The sequence below is a fragment of the Prionailurus bengalensis genome, chromosome D3 (assembly GCF_016509475.1).
Source record: "Prionailurus bengalensis isolate Pbe53 chromosome D3, Fcat_Pben_1.1_paternal_pri, whole genome shotgun sequence".
Lineage (NCBI taxonomy): Eukaryota > Metazoa > Chordata > Mammalia > Carnivora > Felidae > Prionailurus > Prionailurus bengalensis.
Window position 1 is genome coordinate 46,735,854 of NC_057356.1, and position 19,405 is coordinate 46,755,258.

At 42.0% G+C, this 19,405-nt stretch overlaps 1 protein-coding gene across 6 annotated transcripts in view; it reads right to left on the reverse strand.

The window, feature by feature from the left end:
• OSBPL1A (oxysterol binding protein like 1A) overlaps positions 1–19,405 on the reverse strand; it is a 245,412-nt gene that overhangs the window by 83,495 nt on the left and 142,512 nt on the right. The gene's annotated exons all lie outside the window — the stretch shown is intronic.

Here is a 19,405-nt window from a genome sequence, read left to right on the forward strand (position 1 = left end):
CATTTATTGCTCTATATACTTCAGCTGAAAGTAGCAATCTACAAAAAACTTTAAATTGTGCCTGTGTTTCTACTGAAATACAAATTCAAGGTAACTTTCTAAATTCCCTTCCTAAGCAGATGACTATACATACACTCAACTGTCCTCAGCTCTAGGGCAGAACTCTTACACACATTCAAGCAAACTTCCTTAAACTTCCTTAAATTTACTGACCATCTGCTTAGTTTGTGTTACAGCTAAACTGTTCAGGAAATCAAATTTTTTAGCACTTTCTTTTCCCTCTGCTGCATTCTATAACTTAGCCAACATCAAGGAACCTTATTTTTATCACATTCGGTTGATTATAGATCTTCTTTGACTTACAATGGGGTTACGTCCCAATAAACTCATCAAGTTCAAAATATTAGGTCAGGGCACCTGGGTGGTTCAGTCAGTTAGGGGTCCAACTTTGGGTCAGGTCATGATCTCACAATTGAAGGGAGTTCGAGCCCCAGGTCGGGTTCTGTGCTGACAGCTCTGAGCCTGGAGACTACTTCAGATTCTCTATCTCCCCCGTCTCTCCAACCCGCACTGCTTGTGCACATACTGTCTCTCTCTCAAAATAAATAAATAAATGTTAAAATAATTAATTAATTTATGGGGCACCTGGGTGGCTCAGTTGGTTGAGTGTCTGACTCTTGATTTCAGCTCAGGTCATGATCGCAGGATCCTGTGATCGAGCCCTGCATTGGGCTTCACTGAGCATGGAGCCTGCTTAAGATCCTCTCTTTCTCTCTCTCCCCCTCTGCCCCTCTCCCACCTGGTGCTCCCTAAAATAAACAAATAATAAATAAAATATTAAGTTAAAAATGCATGTAATACACCTAACCTCCTCAACATCACAGCTTAGCCTAGCCTACCTTAAATATGCTCGGTCACTTACATTATTTGGGCAAAATCATCTGACACAAAGCCTATTTTATAATAAAGTGTTGAACATCTCATATAATCTATTGAATGTTATACTGAAAAACAAAATGGTTGTCTGGATGCAGAATGCTTGTCTTACTGGCCTACCGGGAGCCAAGGCTCACTGCCACTGCCCAGCACTAGTCCCAGAAATGATCCAAATTCAAACCCTGAAGTATGGTTTCTACTGAATGCATATCACTTTCACACCATCATAAAGCTGGAAAATCGTAAGTTGGAACCATTACAAGCCAGGAAACACCATAGTAACAAATGTTGGACAAGTACAATTGCAGGTTGGACAACACATCTTGAACTCTGAACCCTGGCCCCTCTGAATGGTGTTAAGTTACTTGGAGAATGTCTTTCAATGTCAGCAATTTTTATTTTCTGTAAATACAATTTTACTGGAATTTCTGAAAATATACTTTGTTCAAGTCATAGACGTTATAACAAAGAAACAGATATTTTAATAATAAATTCAAAGAGACATATTTTTCACTGTCAATTTTGTCAGGCAGTCACACAACCTTGTATTCAAAAAAATTAAAGACAACCTGAATAGCCAGTAACAAAGAAAGGACAGCCGCCATCAGATGAAATTAGTTGTTAAAATCACATTTACACATACAACTTAATAAAACAGAAAAATGCTTTTAACAAAATACAAAAGACAAAAATAATCAAGGTATCGTTCTGCAACTCTAAAATAGAGAGCAAAAAAATAACTTTACTCCTTCCTAAGGAGAGGCCAGTCTGGTTCAGATGTACATACAGACCAGAGCAGTAAAATAACAGAAGTCTGTCTAGGGCACAGTGAGGTAAGGGAATCAATTTTCTCGGCTAGGTTGATGGGTATCAGGAAAGACGACGTAGGAGAGGTGGTGCCTCAGGTAAATCTTTAAAAAAAGAAAACGGCACTCAGGTAGAGGTAAGAGTGTTGGTGAGAGGAAGCTGTCTGAACAAATCCTGAATCAGAGATGATGACAGTGGTGTCAGGTGGTGAAACAGGAGTGGTTTTTTCACACCTACATTTTCAAATTTGTTTCATATGAAAAAAATTAAGATTCTGAAGAGTCAGACAAAATAGTTTTATCTGAATTGGTTAGTATTATTTAAGATGCATTAGTACTTTATAATTTAGATGTCATGAAAACCAAAAAGCACTGAAGCAAAAAAACCTCAGGCATTTATTAAATGGCACTATGAACAGCACAATGTATTTGCTGTTTAAGGGCTACAAATCATAAGACAGGGACTTGTCCACCTAAAAAGAAAATTCCTAACAAAAAGCACACATGTGCAGTAAACACCAAAGAGGTAACGCAGTTAAGAGCTCCTCTGAGGCAAAGAAACTTTTTCTAAAACAAGACTTCAACTTGGTGAATATAAGCTGAAGACCTACTCCCTTCATCCATACTACGGGGCCACCGGGGTTACCTCCCAGGGATATACCACCAAATGACAGAGAGTACAGACCCTTGTCCTCTGTGGCAAGAGGTACAACCTCATGCCCTCTTTGCCCCCTCCCAGCCTGCCTTTCTACTCCTTTCTCCTGGTTCTTCTACCTCTCCCCTCCCCCAGCCCTTCTTCCCAGCCTCCCTCCCTAATACAACCAGGCTATCCCCACCTTTCCCCTGGAGGGCTCTGACAAAGGTCACCAATTACCTCAATACTGTTTAGTCCAATGGTCATTTTTCAATTCTTACAGAATTACTGGCTCATTCATGGTATATGACACTGGTTAATTCATTCCCCCTCTCCCCTTACCAAGTGCAGGCAGCGTGGAGTCAAAGAACAGTATGATCTGGTCCCTGCCCAGGGTCTAGTAGAGGTGGACTATTTTGTGAACATCTGAATTTGGTAAAGTTTTCTAGGTACCATAACAGAAGTCTGAATGGGAACAGCAGGCCAAAAGGACAGGGTGTCTAGAAAGGACTGTGACTGCTGATGGAGCTCAAAGTTGACAAAAGTAAGGGTGGGGGTGGGGGGAGAGTTATAAGAGAGGACTTTACCAAGGAGAGGGAAGAGCAGGACCCAATACAGATAGGAATGAGGCATTCAGTAGGATGGGAGTGCAAGGCACCAGGAAGGTGTGGCAGTAGGGAGTGACCACAGGCACTGAGAAGAAGGTGAATCTCGAGTCCCCAGGGCAGCTGACCAATTTAAGATAAAGAAAAAGCAAGGGAGGCAGGAGGGCAAGGAGGATGTAAAATGAAGAAGGAAATGAGGCAGCGTCCCCATGCATGCCATGAGGGTCTGTACACCTGGCCAGGGGTTGATCACAAACTTCTCTCTGAGCATTTTAGCTTCAAAGGGAGAGAAGGAAACATGATCAACAACATGATTTACAGTGCCCCTGTGGTAAAAACTAACTAGCTGCTTAATTAAGAACAAAAGCTCATTACTTCGAATACTATGAACAGAGACATGTCTAATATACATAGTATGAAATGATTACCTAATTGGCAAAAGGGAGTCTTTTTTTTTTTTTTTAAGTTTATTTACTTTTTTTTGAGAGAGAGAGAGAGAGCATGTGTATGCATGTGAGCGGGGGAAGGGCAGAGAGAGGGAGAGAGAATCCCAAGCAGGCTCTGTGCTGACGGCCCAGGAGCCTGAGGAGGGGGCTCACTTCCAGGAACCATGAGATCATGACCTGAGCCAAAACCAAGAGTCAGACACGCAAATGACTGAGCCACCCAGTTGCCTCTAAATAGGGAGTTAGTCTTAATAGACTGCATTCATAGCATTAGTCACACCAATCTGTCTCTAGGATAGCATCATTTCATATGTAGACCCATAGTTATAGATATATTTAAATTCAAACATGTTGGGGCACTTGGGTGGCTCAATCGGTTAGGTATCCTACTCTTGGTTTCAGCTCAGGTCGTGATCTCACAATTCATGAGTTTGAGCCCCACATAGGACTCTGAGCTGACAGTGCAGAGCCTGCTTGGGATTTCTCTCTCCCTCTCTCTGCCCCTCTCCAGCTTGCTCTCTCTCTCAAAAAATAAACAAACATTAAAAAAAACAAAAATTCAAACATGGTTAGCTAAATACCTAAAAACACCAAAGCCACTGTGGAGGTTTACCGATCAAGGTAAAGCCTGCCCATAGAAGTAATTTTCAAATCTCCCAGTAGTAATATATCAGTGGTAGATCTTAGCACTTCTGAGATCTTAAATCTCAATCTTAAAACTTCAGGTTTTCAATTTTGCCCATACATATAAATATCAAATAAACCAGACCTTATCTGTCATCCAATGTTAATGGGCAACATAGTAATGTCTTAATGGAAAGCATAAAGCACTTGGAGACAGTGCTTAATGCTTGCACTGTGGTGGTTACTGAGATATCTTATAATAGCATAAGGCAATGATCCTCATGCTTTAAAAAAAAAAAATACACAGGGGCGCCTGGGTGGCTCAGTCGGTTGAGCAACCGACTTTGGCTCAGGTCATGATCTCACGGTTTGTGAGTTTGAGCCCCACATCAGGCTCTGTGCTGACAGCTCAGAGCCGGAACCCTGTTTCAGATTCTGTGTCTCCCTCTCTCTCTGCCCCTCCCCCTCTCATGCTCTGTCTCTTTGTCTCAGAAATAAATAAACATTTAAAAAAAACAACAACACACACACACACAAGGAGGGAGATAGGGAGTTAGTCTTTCATGGGTAGAGTTGGGAGTTTCAGTTTCGGTTTGGAAGGATGAATTCGGGCGGGGGAGGGTGGGTAATGGCTGTGCAACAGTGTGACTGTGCTCCACGTGCTCAAGGCCGCCGAACTGTGTACTGAAAAATGGTAAAAATGGCAAATTTTATATTACACATACTTTACCACAACAAAAATAAAACAAAGCCCAAACAAATAAGCACACAAAACCTGTTAAGCCAAAGATCTATCATGCTGGATGTATGAACTATATTCTGGTCCTGCTCTCTCACTTCAATGCCACTGGAAAACAAAACAACGCAGAAGCTAAACTAGTTGATTTTTCTACAGACATATTTCCAAATGAAGCAAAAGACATTTATTTTAACAACATACACAAACTAGATTCTAGACAAAGTTAGCCTTTCACCATCTTTTTAATTTCCCACTGTGTTTTCCCCCTACAAACACAAGTGTTTCTGTATTGTAAGTAAAGCCACCCTAAATTTTCAGGATACTTCATCAACCTCTGAAAATCAGGGTAAGGGAATTTATGAAATAGCCTTATGTTATTTACTGAACTTCTGATGGGTAACTAGGAAAATCCGTATCATCGAATAATGAGAAAAGGAATATTTGTGCCTTTGTTTATTCCCACCTAGTTACAAAAGGACTCTGGTGGCTTACTTGAGAATTACATTTTATTGAGAAATTATGAGAATAACACTTTGAAAAAAAGACTATTTTACAAGATAAATTCTTTAGCCTACAGATAAGCATTTAAAGTAGAAACTCTGCCTGATTATTTTCTCAATGAAAACAGCATATTAATAGCATGTTTTAATGTGATCTCCACAGGCCTAGATCTTTAAAGCTCTGTTCACATTAGGACACAATCTCCTTTCACTTCACAATCCTAATCTCTCTCTCTCTCATCCAAATAGCATGGCAGCCAATGGCTGTGACTGGGTTAACGTGACTTTACAACATTTCTATCAAGTTTCATACTTTAAATATGTACAGTTCTTTGTATGCCAATCATACCTTAATAAAGTAGTCTTCAAAAATTCAGAATTAAGAGGCTCGTTAATTCCACCCTACTTTTTGAATTTTACCCCTATTAAAAGGTTAAAAGAAGAGGTCATAAAGTTAACAATGTAAACATGCCAACAATTCTTAACGCTATCCTGATCAACTTATTTTTATATGACCTTTGAAAACGAGCTTGTGAACAAATAGTACAAAGGAGCAAAATGTGGAAGAACTGTGGAGAAGGTCCAAGTAACCTTTCCCCTGTTACTTACGGTAACAGGAAATGATGAGGAGATACACACACTCAATTTAATACTTTTATTGTTGGTTTCCCGCATACTAGGCATATTCTAAAAATGTCCAAAGTAACCCAAGGTAACCCAAGCTCAAAATATCAGTGCCAAATTTTAATTTTGCCTTAAGGTACTGTTGTGTAAACTTAAAAATTACCCAGTAAATATAAAGAACACAAACAAAATAAATAAAAACCTACCACATTGAAAATAAATTGTAAGCTGAAAGTCAGAATGAGTCCAGAGAGGCTGCCAAGAGGCTACTATAATAACTTACTAAGGAAGTGACAAAAGCTTGAAACAGAACCCTGGGAGCAAGCATCAAGAGTGAGAGACATTCTAGACAGACATATCTTCACTGAATGATGTCCAAGGTCAAAATCAGCCAAATGGTATAGTGTTGCTTAAGACAGAGTTTCTTAAAAGTACTGGCTTGTCCCCAAGCAACTAAATCTACTCCTGTTTTCCACAACTTGCAAAATCTGCACATGTAATTGAAGATGAAGAATTCCACACTGTGTGGACTACTGGGAATCTTATGTGTATCTATTCTGGACGATTAAATCCACAGCTTCCTAGATTGCTGACATCCTTAAAATTTTTTTCAGGAAGGCCACATATACGTTCACTCTGCAGAACTAAGACCAGTTACAGAATAATCCACAGTTATTTAAAAAAACCACTTTTCTTGTGACTTCAACTTAATAAATCAACATTTACCAAGTAACTACCACACACCAGGTAAAGAGCTAGTTGCTGAAACAGTGTAGGAAGATTAAAGAGACAAGGCTGGTGCTCTCCAAGTATTCAAAGTCCAATATATAAGATACATAAGTAGACATAGGTAAACATAAGACATGTAAGTAAACAATGTTTATACAAAGCATTTGTGGGGACAGTTGAAGAAGTCATTCATAAGGGACCCAGAGTACATTTCCAAGCAGAGATGACATCTGAGCTGCAATGATGAAAACTAGTTTAAGGCAGAAAAAGAGTATGAGGGGTATGAGGGGAACCACAAAGAGACCCAAAGCCTGAAAGAACAAACGTGTGCCCAGAATATCTAGTTCAGCTAGAGACAAGGGTGGCTGAAGGAAAAAGATGTGGTCAGCAGAGCTGAAGCTTTAAAGTGAAATAGATCAGAGTTTGGACTCAACTGTAGTAATGGGGATGTTTTCCCAGGGAGTGATGAGGTCAGTTTTAGACTTTACAGACAGCTCTGATCTATCAGTGTCCTATGGCCACCGTAACAATTACCACAAACATGGTGGCTTAAAACAACAAAAATTTAGTCCTTTATAATTTTGGAGGCCAGAAATCAAAAATCACCTTCTCTGGACCAAAGGCACAGTGTTGGCAGGACCACCATCCCTCCGGGGGCACTAAAAGGAGAATACATTCCTAATGTTTTCCAGGTCTGGAGGCTGCCTGCACTCCCCGGCCTGTGGCCACATCACTTGGCCTTCGGATCACCTCAGCCTCTGTCTCCTCTCTCTCCATCTATCTGTTACAGGATACTTGTGAAGGCATTTGGGCCCCACCCACATAATCCGTGTTTATCTCATCTTGAAATCCTTAATCACATCTGCCAAGGTCTTTTTTCCCATAAATACATACATACATACATACATACATACATACATACATACATACATACAGTTACAGGTTCCCAGGATTGGAAGGCAAACCTATCCGTCGGGGACTGCTTTTCAGACTCTCACATCTGACAACATGCCAGGTGAAAAATGGCTGGCAGAGACAAAGACCAGAAGCAGTAAAACTGGTTAGAAAAGCACCCTCCACATCTCTGGGGTCAAAGGAAGGGGAGGTGAACTAAGGCCCCCTCAGCGTGTACTGGGGGAAGTGTGAGGGAAGGGGTAAAGGTGACTTCCACATGTGTAGTTTTCCCAGTGGGAAGATGTTGATGCTGTTAACCAAGACAAGGAATGTAGAAGGGGGCCGAATATGGTGCCAAAATAGATGGGAACCCTAAATATATCATTATCCTCCACATCAACTAGTGTTCAAGCTCAGTCATTTTTGTCTTAAAAATGTATCCCAAAATTTCATTTGCTCCAATATGCGAACTCCTAATGGGTGCCAGAATCTATGCCAGTTGCCAGGGTTGCAGAATTTCTCATGGAATGAATGTACTATCCAGTTGATGGGCAGGGCTGACAGAAACCAATAATTATACAGAATTTCAACTCTGGGAAAATGGTGCACAGAGCATGAAAGTGGAGATCTGATCAAGTCAAGAAAGTCAACCAGGCTTCCTCGAGAAAGCCTCTGACCCTTCAGCAATGGTCAGAAGGACATGCGTTCACTAAAGCAACACAAAAAGAGAACTGCAACTTTCCATTCTCAATGATTGCTTTCATTCAAACTCTTGTCATCTCTCGTCTAGGACACGAGGACCCTGAATCAATCTTTACTCCTACAGCACACTCTACCAGAGTACGAACTCCTGAGTAGAGATCAGGTCTTATTTTCTTCAAAGTCCTGTCTCAGTATAATGGAATTACAAGAATTCCATTCTTGTTTACCTTAAAATGTTTACCTTAAAAAATACATGAATCTTGATAAAACAGTAATATGATGTCACTCTAATAATTATGTCTGTTGGCTCCCCATCACCAATATGCTAAAATTCAAATTCTTCAGCACAATCTTATCACAAGACTCATTACCAGCTGGTCCTAAATTACTTTCTTGGCTTCATCTTGTCACCTCTCCCCAGCACTCTCAACATTCACCCTTGCCTCAGCCACACCACAGTTCATGACATTTTTGAAAACTATTTTTCTTTACCTCCGAATGTGTTGTCCTCTCCCACAAAGCATTTTCTACCCCTGCCATATCTGTCTGGAGAACCTTTCCTGACTCTTCCAAACATTACTCAATTGTGGTGCTTTGTCCAAGTTTCTCAAGTGGTCAGCAGCCTCTCCTCCGAATTTCTGTAACCTTCGTGACATACCACTGGGTAGTGCTCATTCATTAACTCGTTGAACAAATATTTATTGAGCACCTCTTTCTTTGTCTAGCACTGTTCCAGGGGCTGGGAATACATGAATGAACCGAAAAAAATCCTGCCCTCATGGAGGAGGCTACATTCTAGTTGTGGGAGATCACCAAACAAATGAATATTATGTGAAAGGTGGTTTGTTGTTTTTTTTTTTTTAAAGGGCAAAAAGGGGAGGGAATAAAAATTGATATAGTGAAAGTCTTTCTGAGCAAAAGAAAGTCTTTCTGAGTGAGGGAGCAAGCACTGTAGATATCTGGGAGAAGAGAGTTCCCGGCAGAGGAAATAATGAAAAGCAAAGGCCTAAGGGAGAACATGCTTGGCAAGTTCAAGAACTAGCACTGAGGTCAGGGTGACTGAAGTGAGGAGGACAGAGGCAGACTTCAGAACGGTGGCAGAGGGCCAGATCGTGTAGGACTTTGGCTTTTATTCCAACAAAGAAGCAAAGCCATTGGAGGGTTTTGTGCAGAGAACTGATGTGAAGGGATTCATGTTTCAGAATGATCACTGTGAACGTTGTGATTAGCACAATGCTGGAGAGAAGGGTGAAAGCAGGGAGAATAGTGAGAAAACTGCTGTGACAATCCAGGTGAGAGGTGGTGGGGGCATGGGTCTCAGTGCTAAGAGTGCAGATATGACAAGTGGTCAGAGTCTGATATGTTTTGAAGGTACATGTAACGGGATTTGTTGAGGGACTGAATATGGATGTGACACACAAAAATGAGACTGTCTGACAGATAGTGTGAAGGTTCCCAGCCTTGGCCAAAGCACCTGGGAAGACAGATCTTCCACCTACCAAAACACAGAAGACTGCAGAAGGACCCGGCTTTGAACAGAAAGCAAGAGTTCTCTTCGGGACATTGTAATATATGTAGGAGATATCGTTAGACATTTAAGTGAATATGTCAAGTGGATAGTTAGACAATGAGTCTGAAATCCGGGGGGAAGCCAGAGGCTGGAGACACAAAATAATGGAGTTATCAGAATACAGATAATATTTAGCGGCATGAGACTAGATGAGGCCATGTAAGGCAACAGGGATCAAGCTTTAATGTCTGTATGCATCACCTACAGATTTGGAAAAAACCCCACAGATTCTTATTCACTAGGTCTGAGCTGAGACCTTAGGTTGTGAATTTCCAACAAGCTCCCAGGGGATACTGATCCTAATCCTCAGACCACACTTTGAGTACAAAGGACCTAGAGACAAGTATGGACAGAAAAGAGGTTCCCTGCCTACCCCCAGAGACACTCTAATATCATAAGCTAGAAGAATGCCAAAGGACTGGCACAGGAAACTGAAATAAAATCAAACGAGAGTGATGTTCTGCAAGCCAAGTAAAGAAAATGTTCTATGAAGGAGGGTGTAATCAACAACTTTCAGTGCCAGTGAGAGGTCAAGAAAGAGGAGAACTGAGAAAGAACCACTCAACCAGGCAACTGAGTGTAGTCCAGTGGTGACCTGATCAAGAGCACTGAGTGCAACAGGGAGAATAAACCTATAAACAGAGGGTGTTCAAGACAACATGGTAAGGAAGGAGAGTAATGTGGGATCAGAGGTACTTTAAGATTTAGCATTTTAGGGGCGCCTGGGTGGCGCAGTCGGTTAAGCGTCCGACTTCAGCCAGGTCACGATCTCGCGGTCCGTGAGTTTGAGCCCCGCGTCGGGCTCTGGGCTGATGGCTCAGAGCCTGGAGCCTGTTTCCGATTCTGTGTCTCCCTCTCTCTCTGCCCCTCCCCCGTTCATGCTCAGTCTCTCTCTGTCCCAAAAATAAATAAACGTTGAAAAAAAAAATTAAAAAAAAAAGATTTAGCATTTTAAAGGTAAGACAGGTGATGGGAACAAGGAACAAGCGATTACCTGGGAGAGGGGAGGAACCGCATAGATGTCCTCCTGTAGGTCAGAGGGGGTGGGGCCCCAGGCACAAACAGGGAGGTTGCAGCCTCAACAATGCAAAGCAGAGAAGGCACAACATGTACACTTATGTACACATCCAAGGGTGTGGCAGCTTTGATACTGGAAACACGAGGAGTGTGTCAGTGACATAAACAATGTCCCCAGCTGGCGCAGGATGGAGGAGGAGGTATGACAAGTTTTAGGTGAGATACGCATGAAAGCAGCACGTGAAAGCAACGGACCACAGAAATGGAGTAGGACCGCTGGGCAGCAAAAGGGACCAACCACAAGTCAGCGGCTGTGAACTTAAAGCCATAGCCACTGCTGTGGCCCTGGATGTGTCTCCAGTCTCACCTAGTCCCTTGAGGACTGGGGTTGAAGGGGGAGAGGGATGGTCTGGCGTTCTGCCAGCTGGGTACAGCGCAGGGAGAGAAAGGCAGGGGACTGATCACATGATGCTCCACACAATCTAGGCCTCACATATGGAAAGCACATGTGGAGTGAGGGATGGTGTAAAGATGGAGATGATGTGGTGTAGTCAAAACAATGCTGGAATCAAGGCTTTTGAGAGAGTGGGTCGAATGATGGGAGACAGCCATCAGACATGTACATGATCTCATGGTTTCTGAGTCTGAGCCCCAGGTCCTGCTTAGGATTCTCCCTCCCCTACCCCTGCTCACACACATACTCTCTCTCTCTCTCTCAAAACAAAAATAAACAGCAACAACAACAAACAAACCTGTGAGTCACACAAAATGGAGATAGATAATGGCACCAACATGGTTCCTGAGAAAGGCAAACGCTAAGCTCCGATCTCCACAATGAGAATGAGCAGCTGCGGTGGACTGGCGGGCCAGATCCCTTCTACACTACACTCAAACTGTCTTTCCAGGTATTCATCTCTTCCCCTAGCCTGACCGCAAACCCCCCAGACTGGGGGACTGGGTCTTACCTAGCTTGGTATTGCTGTGTCTAACAAAGCACCTGGCACTCAACAGTCACATCTGGTTCATGAAATCCTCCCAATGCTGAGGACAGTACTAAATGCACGTGGTTTACAGTATTTAATGGAGCCAATAATTTAGTAAATTTAATAAAAAACATTTTAGAAAATGAAGATGAACCCAGAAGGTCAACCCAAAACCTTAAGGATAGATTGCATTCAGCAGTGTTTACCTGCAACACATATACAAGATAAGTGAGATGCTGGATAATTTTTTAATGCTACAAACTGAAAATGAGACCGAGAGCTCCTGCCACTAATCAGATTTTCTCCAGAATGTTTTACCATGTTACATATGGAAGGTGCTAAGTAACAGCCATGCTCTGTGGCACTCATTTTGCTGTCTATCATGTCAACTAATTAATGTTTTGTACGGGGCAGTAGACAAAACACAGAAGTTAGTACAAGATTTCTGCAGTTAAGGGAAATGTAGTGTTGCTATAAGGAAGGCATACACCAAAAGTTATATCACAAGAAAAAGGACAAGAACAAGGCAGTATACCTCATTCTCAAAAAAAAAAAAAAAGTGGAGGGGGGAACAAGAGACAGTAAGTGCTAGGAATACAGTGGTGGTTGACAGGGCCAAATCCTAGGCAGGTGCGGACTACAGTTAAAGGACACACAGAAAAGGGCCAGATAAGAAATGAATAGTTATTTCGAAAATAAACTGTAGAAGGAGAGGCGCCCGGATGGCTCAGTTGGTTAAGCATCCGACTTCGACCCAGGTCATGATCTTACAGTTTGTGGGTTAGAGCCCCACATCGGGCTCTGTGCTGACAACTCAGAGCTTGGAGCCTGCTTCAGATTCTGTGTCTCTCTCTCTGCCCCTCCACCTCTCGCACTTTGTCTCTCTCAAAAATAAGTAAATAAACATTTAAAAATAAAGTAAACTGTAGAAGGAAAGAACACCGGACCTGGGAACGTAAAGAACAGTGTACACAGAACTACCTCCTTCTCAATAACGCTGACCACCTTGCTCAGATCCTGTGTCTTCTATACATAAAATGTCAATACAGATGGGATCACTTGTTCTCCACTATTACCTGTACTACTTACTGGATTAAACTTTATTTGACATAGGTCCTAACTGTTCCTGTGTTCCTCTCCTCCCAACAAAACCAAAATTGTTTCCATTTTGAAAGTTTTGACTTAAAAAGACATAAGCACCCACCCTTGCAACTGCTGAGAAATGCTAAAACTGGGTTCAATTTCATGACATAACTGTCTATTGGTTTTGCCAGTCTACACTATTGGACCGTATGCATTATTCATGCACATTTCGACCAAAATAGCATTAAGAGGAAAACCTAGCAAGAAAGCCTTTCTTGAGCAACTGATCTCAACATGTTTTCTAAAAAAGGAAAATGAACAGACAGTAAGAAAACCAATATATTTTGAAGTTATAATACCCAAAAGGCAGGAATTTCGGTGAAACTTCTCAGACCAGTTCTAAAGAATAGCAGCCACAAATGTTTCAAGAGTAATTCCTTAGCATATTACAGATTCACAAAGTCAGGCACCCCGAACTGTCTCCCTTTCTTAGCAACTTTTTCATCCCCCGCTACCCCCCACTGCCATGAGCAGGTCTCATAGCTCCAACCAGAGTGTAAATTCCTCAAGACCAAATTGTATCTCTTACTACCACTTCACCCAGGCTCACTCCCGGGGATGGTCTGCCATCCCTCCTCTGCTACGCAGAACCTAAAGTGGAACATGCAGCAGGCATTACTGATCCTCTCGTGCTTGTATTGAATACCAATATATTTTTAGGGAGGACAGAAATATCAGTGGCATTTGTTCAAAACTTGTACTCAACATTTAGAAAGGAACTCAGGGATTTAAGTAGACAGGGCAACCATGATCATACAGAGACCAGCACAGTACAATGAAAGGGGCTATAAAGGAGTGTCAACAAGGGAGCACAAAAGAAGAGAGGATTAATTCTGCCAGGGGGAGTCAGGAAAGACTACTGGGCGGGGAAGTACTTGAGAGGTATTTGAGAGCTCTGGTAGGAGAACAGGGTAGCAATAAAGTAAAAGTGAAACAGAAAGGGTAGGAATATGAAAGAGGAACCACTCTCTTCTTCCTTAAAGTGGTTCTTTCTATGTATTTCTGTACTTTATTTGCTCACAGAATGGACTATGTTCTACAGAATCAGCTATCTGTTAGTTTCTTCTTCCATTTTTTTGCTTCAGTATGCACGAACGTTTAGCCGTATGCCAGGAGGTGGTCACTGACAGTAAGAGCAGCAATCTCACTCAATATAAACATTTCTTTTCTTACACACACACACACACACACACACACACACACACACACACACAAAGATGTAGCTCCTTTCAGATCACGTTACATAATAGAATTCAAATTGTGAAAAAGAAATCTGTTTGCTTTATGGAATTTTATGAAACCTTTAGTCACTGAGAATACTGAAAAAACAATTTTTATATGATCAAGAGATCCCATGGGGCTGGAAAAATTAGGCTATACTGTATGCTTGCATCAAGGTTTATCTCACCCACTGTACTCGATTTTCATTGATCCAGCTTATTGGCAAAAACCTAAAGGGACATAAGGGAAAAGTAGCGAAGGGAAAACAGGAAGTCACATGGATTTCATGTCTAAACAAAATTATCCTATTATTTTAAAGGAAGTAACACAAGTTGTAAGCAAGCAACTTTTAAAAAGATCAAACATTTAGTCAAAGTAATTTACAAATATTTTAAGAGAAGAATTTTTAAAAATCTTTTCACATCTTTTAAATATTAGCTTGATTTAATCTTTTACTGTTGAGACCCCTATTAAAAAAAGCTTGTTTTTTTTTTAAATTTTTTCTTTTAATATTATTTTTGAGAGACAGAGAGAGTGCGAGCTTGTGAGCAGGGGAGGGGAAGAGAGAGAGGGAGACACAGGATCTGAAGCAGGCTCCAGGCTCTTCGGCTTAGCTCACGATCTCACAGTTGTGAGATCCAGCCCCAGGTTGGGCTCCACACTGGGTGTGGGGCCTGCTTAAGTATCTCTCCCTCTCTGCCACTCCCTACTCACTCTCAGACTCTCTCTCAAAAACACAGAAAACAAAAATAAATAAATAAAAATAAGCTTTAAGTGTAATACAGGTTTGCATACTTTCTCTTGGTCTTATTTCATGCCACATCCAATAGCCTGCTGCCACTACTATGTTTGAGGCCTGGACGAAGTCCGTAAGGCTAGTGAGGGGAAGGGAACAAGAAGACAAGCCTGACTTGACAACACAGGCAGGATCTGGATCATGTCAAGAGCCTTGAAGGCCGGTTAAGGAGTCTGATTTTTATTCTCGGTGCAATGAGAAGCCACCACAGGATTCCAGGCAGGGGAATGCAATGACGTGACGTCTACAAAGTGCCACCGTGGGTGTGTGCACAGAGTGAACTCCAGGAAGGCAACGCTGGAAGCATGGTAGGTAAGAGGCTAGACAAAATTGGGCATAGCGCAGGTAATGATAACGAGAGCTCAGAGTGCCAGACACTGTTTTAAGTATTTATCATTATCTTATAACCCATCTGCAGATAAAGAAATGAGGCACAGAAAAGTGAAGTAACTTTCCAAAGGGCACAGGAATCGGTAGAGTGACCATTTATCAACAGCCTCTCGTCCCAGCACCTACCTTTTAACCTTACACGATAATAACAGAACATACATGGCTTTGAGGTATGATTTGAAGGTAGAATGGACAAGCTTTGGGCTGGGTTTCATGGATGTGTTACATGAATGTCACAAATCACTCCTAGGTTTCTGGCTTTGAGAGGAGAGAAGTGCTATGCACTAAAATGAGGCAAACCCCAGGAAGAGGATCTGGGAGAAAGATCAAAAATTCATTTTTTATTTATCCAGCTGACAGCTGAGTCTGAGTTAGAGATATAAATGTGGCAGTCAGAATAATGGTCCCCCAAACATGTCCATGTCCTAACCTGTGGCACCTGTGGATAGATTACCTGGTATGGTAAGAGGACTCTGCAGATGTGATTAAGGACCTTGAGATAGGTAGGTTACCCTGGATTATCTGGGCGGGCCCACTGTAATTCCTAAAGTCCTTTAATTTTTTTTTTTTTTTTTAACGTTTATTTATTTTTGAGACAGAGAGAGACAGAGCATGAACAGGGGAGGGGCAGAGAGAGAGGGAGACACAGAATCGGAAGCAGGCTCCAGGCTCTGAGCCATCAGTCCAGAGCCCGACGCGGGGCTCGAACTCACGGACCGCGAGATCGTGACCTGAGCTGAAGTCGGACGCTTAACCGACTGAGCCACCCAGGCGCCCCACCTAAAGTCCTTTAAAAAGTGAGGGAGAAAAGTCTGAGTCAGTGAGAGAGCTTGGAAGATGTCACACTGCTGGCTTTGAAGATAGAGGATGGGGTCTCAAGTCAAGGAATGCAGGTGGTCTCCAGAAACTAAAGAAGTCAGGGAAACAGATTCTTTCCCAGAGCCTCCAGAAGAAACACAGCCCTGTCAAGACCTCAACTTTGGAACTTCTGACATCCAGGACCATAAGAAAATAAATCTGCATTGTTCAAAGACATTTGTGGTAATCTGTCATAGCAGCGACAGGAAACTACTACAGAATGCTAAGTTAGTATTTAAAATGATGTGATATTGGGGGTGCCTGGGTGGCTCAGTCGGTTAAGTATCCAACCTTCGGTTTTGGCTCAGGTCATGATCTCATGGTTTGTGAGATCGAGCCCCACATTGGGCACTGTGGTGATAGTGCAGAACATGCTTGGGATTCTTTCCCACTCTCTCTGTCCCTCCCCTGCTTGTGCTCTCTCTTAAAAAATAAATAAAATTGGGGTGCCTGGGTGGCTCAATCGGTTGGGCGGGCGACTTCAGCTCAGGTCATGATCTCTCTGTCTGTGGGTTCGAGCCCCATCAGGCTCTGTGCTGGCAGCTCAGAGTCTGAAGCCTGCTTCGGATTCTGTGTCTCCCTCTCTCTCTGCCCCTCCCCTGCTTGCTCTCTGTCTCTCTCTCTCTCTCAAATAATAAACATTAAAAAGTAATAAATAAATACATACATAAATAAAATGATGTGATATAAAAATAACGGCAGAAGAAACAACAAAAGTTCTTGAGAAGGTACAAGGAGATGGGTACATGAATATATGATATAAGGAAGGGACAGCTTCAATTGAGGAGGAACATTTCTTCTCTTTAAAGAAAATTTTTTTTAATGTTCATTCATTTTTTTGAGAGACAGAGATGGAACGTGAGTGGGGGAGGGGCAGAGAGAGAGAGAGAGGGAGACACAGAATCTGAAGCAGGCTCCAGGCTCTGAGCGGTCAGCACAGAGCCTGACATGAGGATTGAACCCATGAATCATGACCTGAGCTGAAGTAGGAAGCCCAACTGACTGAGCCACCCAGGCGCCCCTCTTCTTTTTTTAACAGAAAGGAAGAATGAAGTGGGAGTGAAGGGTGAAGTGTGAAGACTATAGTGAGAAGATGAAGTCATTCCCAAAGGACAGCTTTTATACCTCAATGAATTATTTGGCGAGGTCATCAGCAACTCAAGACTTGAAGCTGGGGCTTCTGATTCTTAATTTTAATGCAGTTCTACACTGCAAATGATTTGCAAGATTTCTAGCAGGAAACAGTAAGAGTGGCCACAGAAAGGCTACTGTTGAGGCAAGGGTAACAAAACTCAGGTGAGTCCTTTAGGGCAGGAAGGACCAAAGGCATGGCACCTGCCCTCTCCTTCATTTCTACAGCCCTGGTGCCACATGCTGACTGACCAAGGCACCTGCACTCAGCCTCAGGGTCCTTCTCAACACAGCCAACCTTAAAGCAGCAGGTACTGCAAACCAATCTGAATTGGTACTCGAGATGCGATGTACTTGCCAATCCTCACCTAGGGACTACAGTTCTTTTTATCTCCTCGTCCCAGAGAAGACTGATTTTGGAGAGTGTTTTGAGTGTTAAAATATGTCTGAGAAGCAGAAAGATGACAGTAGCTGCTAAATGTCTATCAAGTAGAGAATAATCAAGAAAACAGTGGTGGATCATATCACGGACTTTTATACAACCTTTAAAAAGAATGAGCTAGAGTTGTACTACTGATGGGAAAAATTTCCAAGTTATGTCATTACATGACAACACAGATCCAGGGGCATGTGGGTGGCTCAGTTAAGCGTCTGACTCCTGATTTCAGCTCAGGTCATGATCTCAGGGTTCATGAGATCCAGCCCTGATTCAGGCTCCAACCTATCAGCAGATTCCAAGCTATCAGATTCTTTGGATTCCTCTCTCTCCCTGCCCCTCCCCAACTTGTGCACGCTCTCTCCCTCCCTCCCTCTCAAAATAAACATTAAAAAAAAGAATAAAAATGCAACTCCAGAACAATGATACAGCTACTTCCATTCCTGATTAAAAACAAAACAAAACAAAACAAAACAAAGCTGTATGTAAACATACGCATACACATGGGAATGCTTTAAAAAGGCCTGGAAGAGAATATATCAGGCTATAAGAACTTCCAAGGAAGACTGTACATTAGGATAAGGGACGAAGGGAAAATTTCACTGAGTAACGCACACACTTTCATATTGAATTATTACAATTTTTTTCATGAACATTAAATTTTTTCTCTCTTAAAAAAAACATAAAAGATGAGCAGCTGTGGCACAAAAACAGACACTGGAACAGAACAGAGAACCCAGAAATGGACGCACAAACGTATGGCCAATTCGTCTTTGACAAAGCAGGAAAAAATATCCAATGGAATAAAGACAGTCTCTTAAGCAAGTGGCGCTGGGAAAACTGGAAACATGTAGAAGAACGAACCTGTACCACTTTCTTACACCATACAGAAAAATAAACTCAAAATGGATGAAAGACCTAAATATAAGACAGGAAGCCATCAAAATCCACGAGGAGAAAAGCAGGCAAAAACCTCTTTGATCTTGGCTGTAGCAACATCTTACTCAACACATTTCCGGAGGCAAGGGAAACAAAACCAAGAATTAACTATTGGGACCTCATCAGAATAAAAAGCTTCTACACAGCGAAGGAAAAACCAGCAAAACTAAAAGGCAACTGACAGAATAGAAGACGATATTTGCAAACGACTTATCAGATAAAGGGTTAGTATCCAAAATCTATGAAGAGCTTATCAAACTCAACACCCAAAAAACAAATAATCCAATGAAGAAATGGGCAAAAGACATGAATAGACACTTCTCCAAAGAAGACATCCAGATGGCCAACTGACACATGAAAAAATGCTCAACATCACTCATCATCAGGGAAATACAAATCAAAACCACAATGAGATACCACCTTTCACCTGTCAGAATGGCTAACATTAACAACTCAGGCAACAACAGATGTTGGCGAGGATGAGGAGAAAGAGGATCTTTTTTGCACTGCTGGTGGGAATGCAAGCTGGTGCAGCCACTCTGGACAATAGTATGGAGGTTACTCAAAAAATTAAAATAGAACTACCCTCTGACCCAGAAATTACACTGCTAGGTATTTAGCCAAGGGATACAGGTATGCTGTTTTGAAGGGACACGTGCACCCCAATGTTTACAGCAGCATT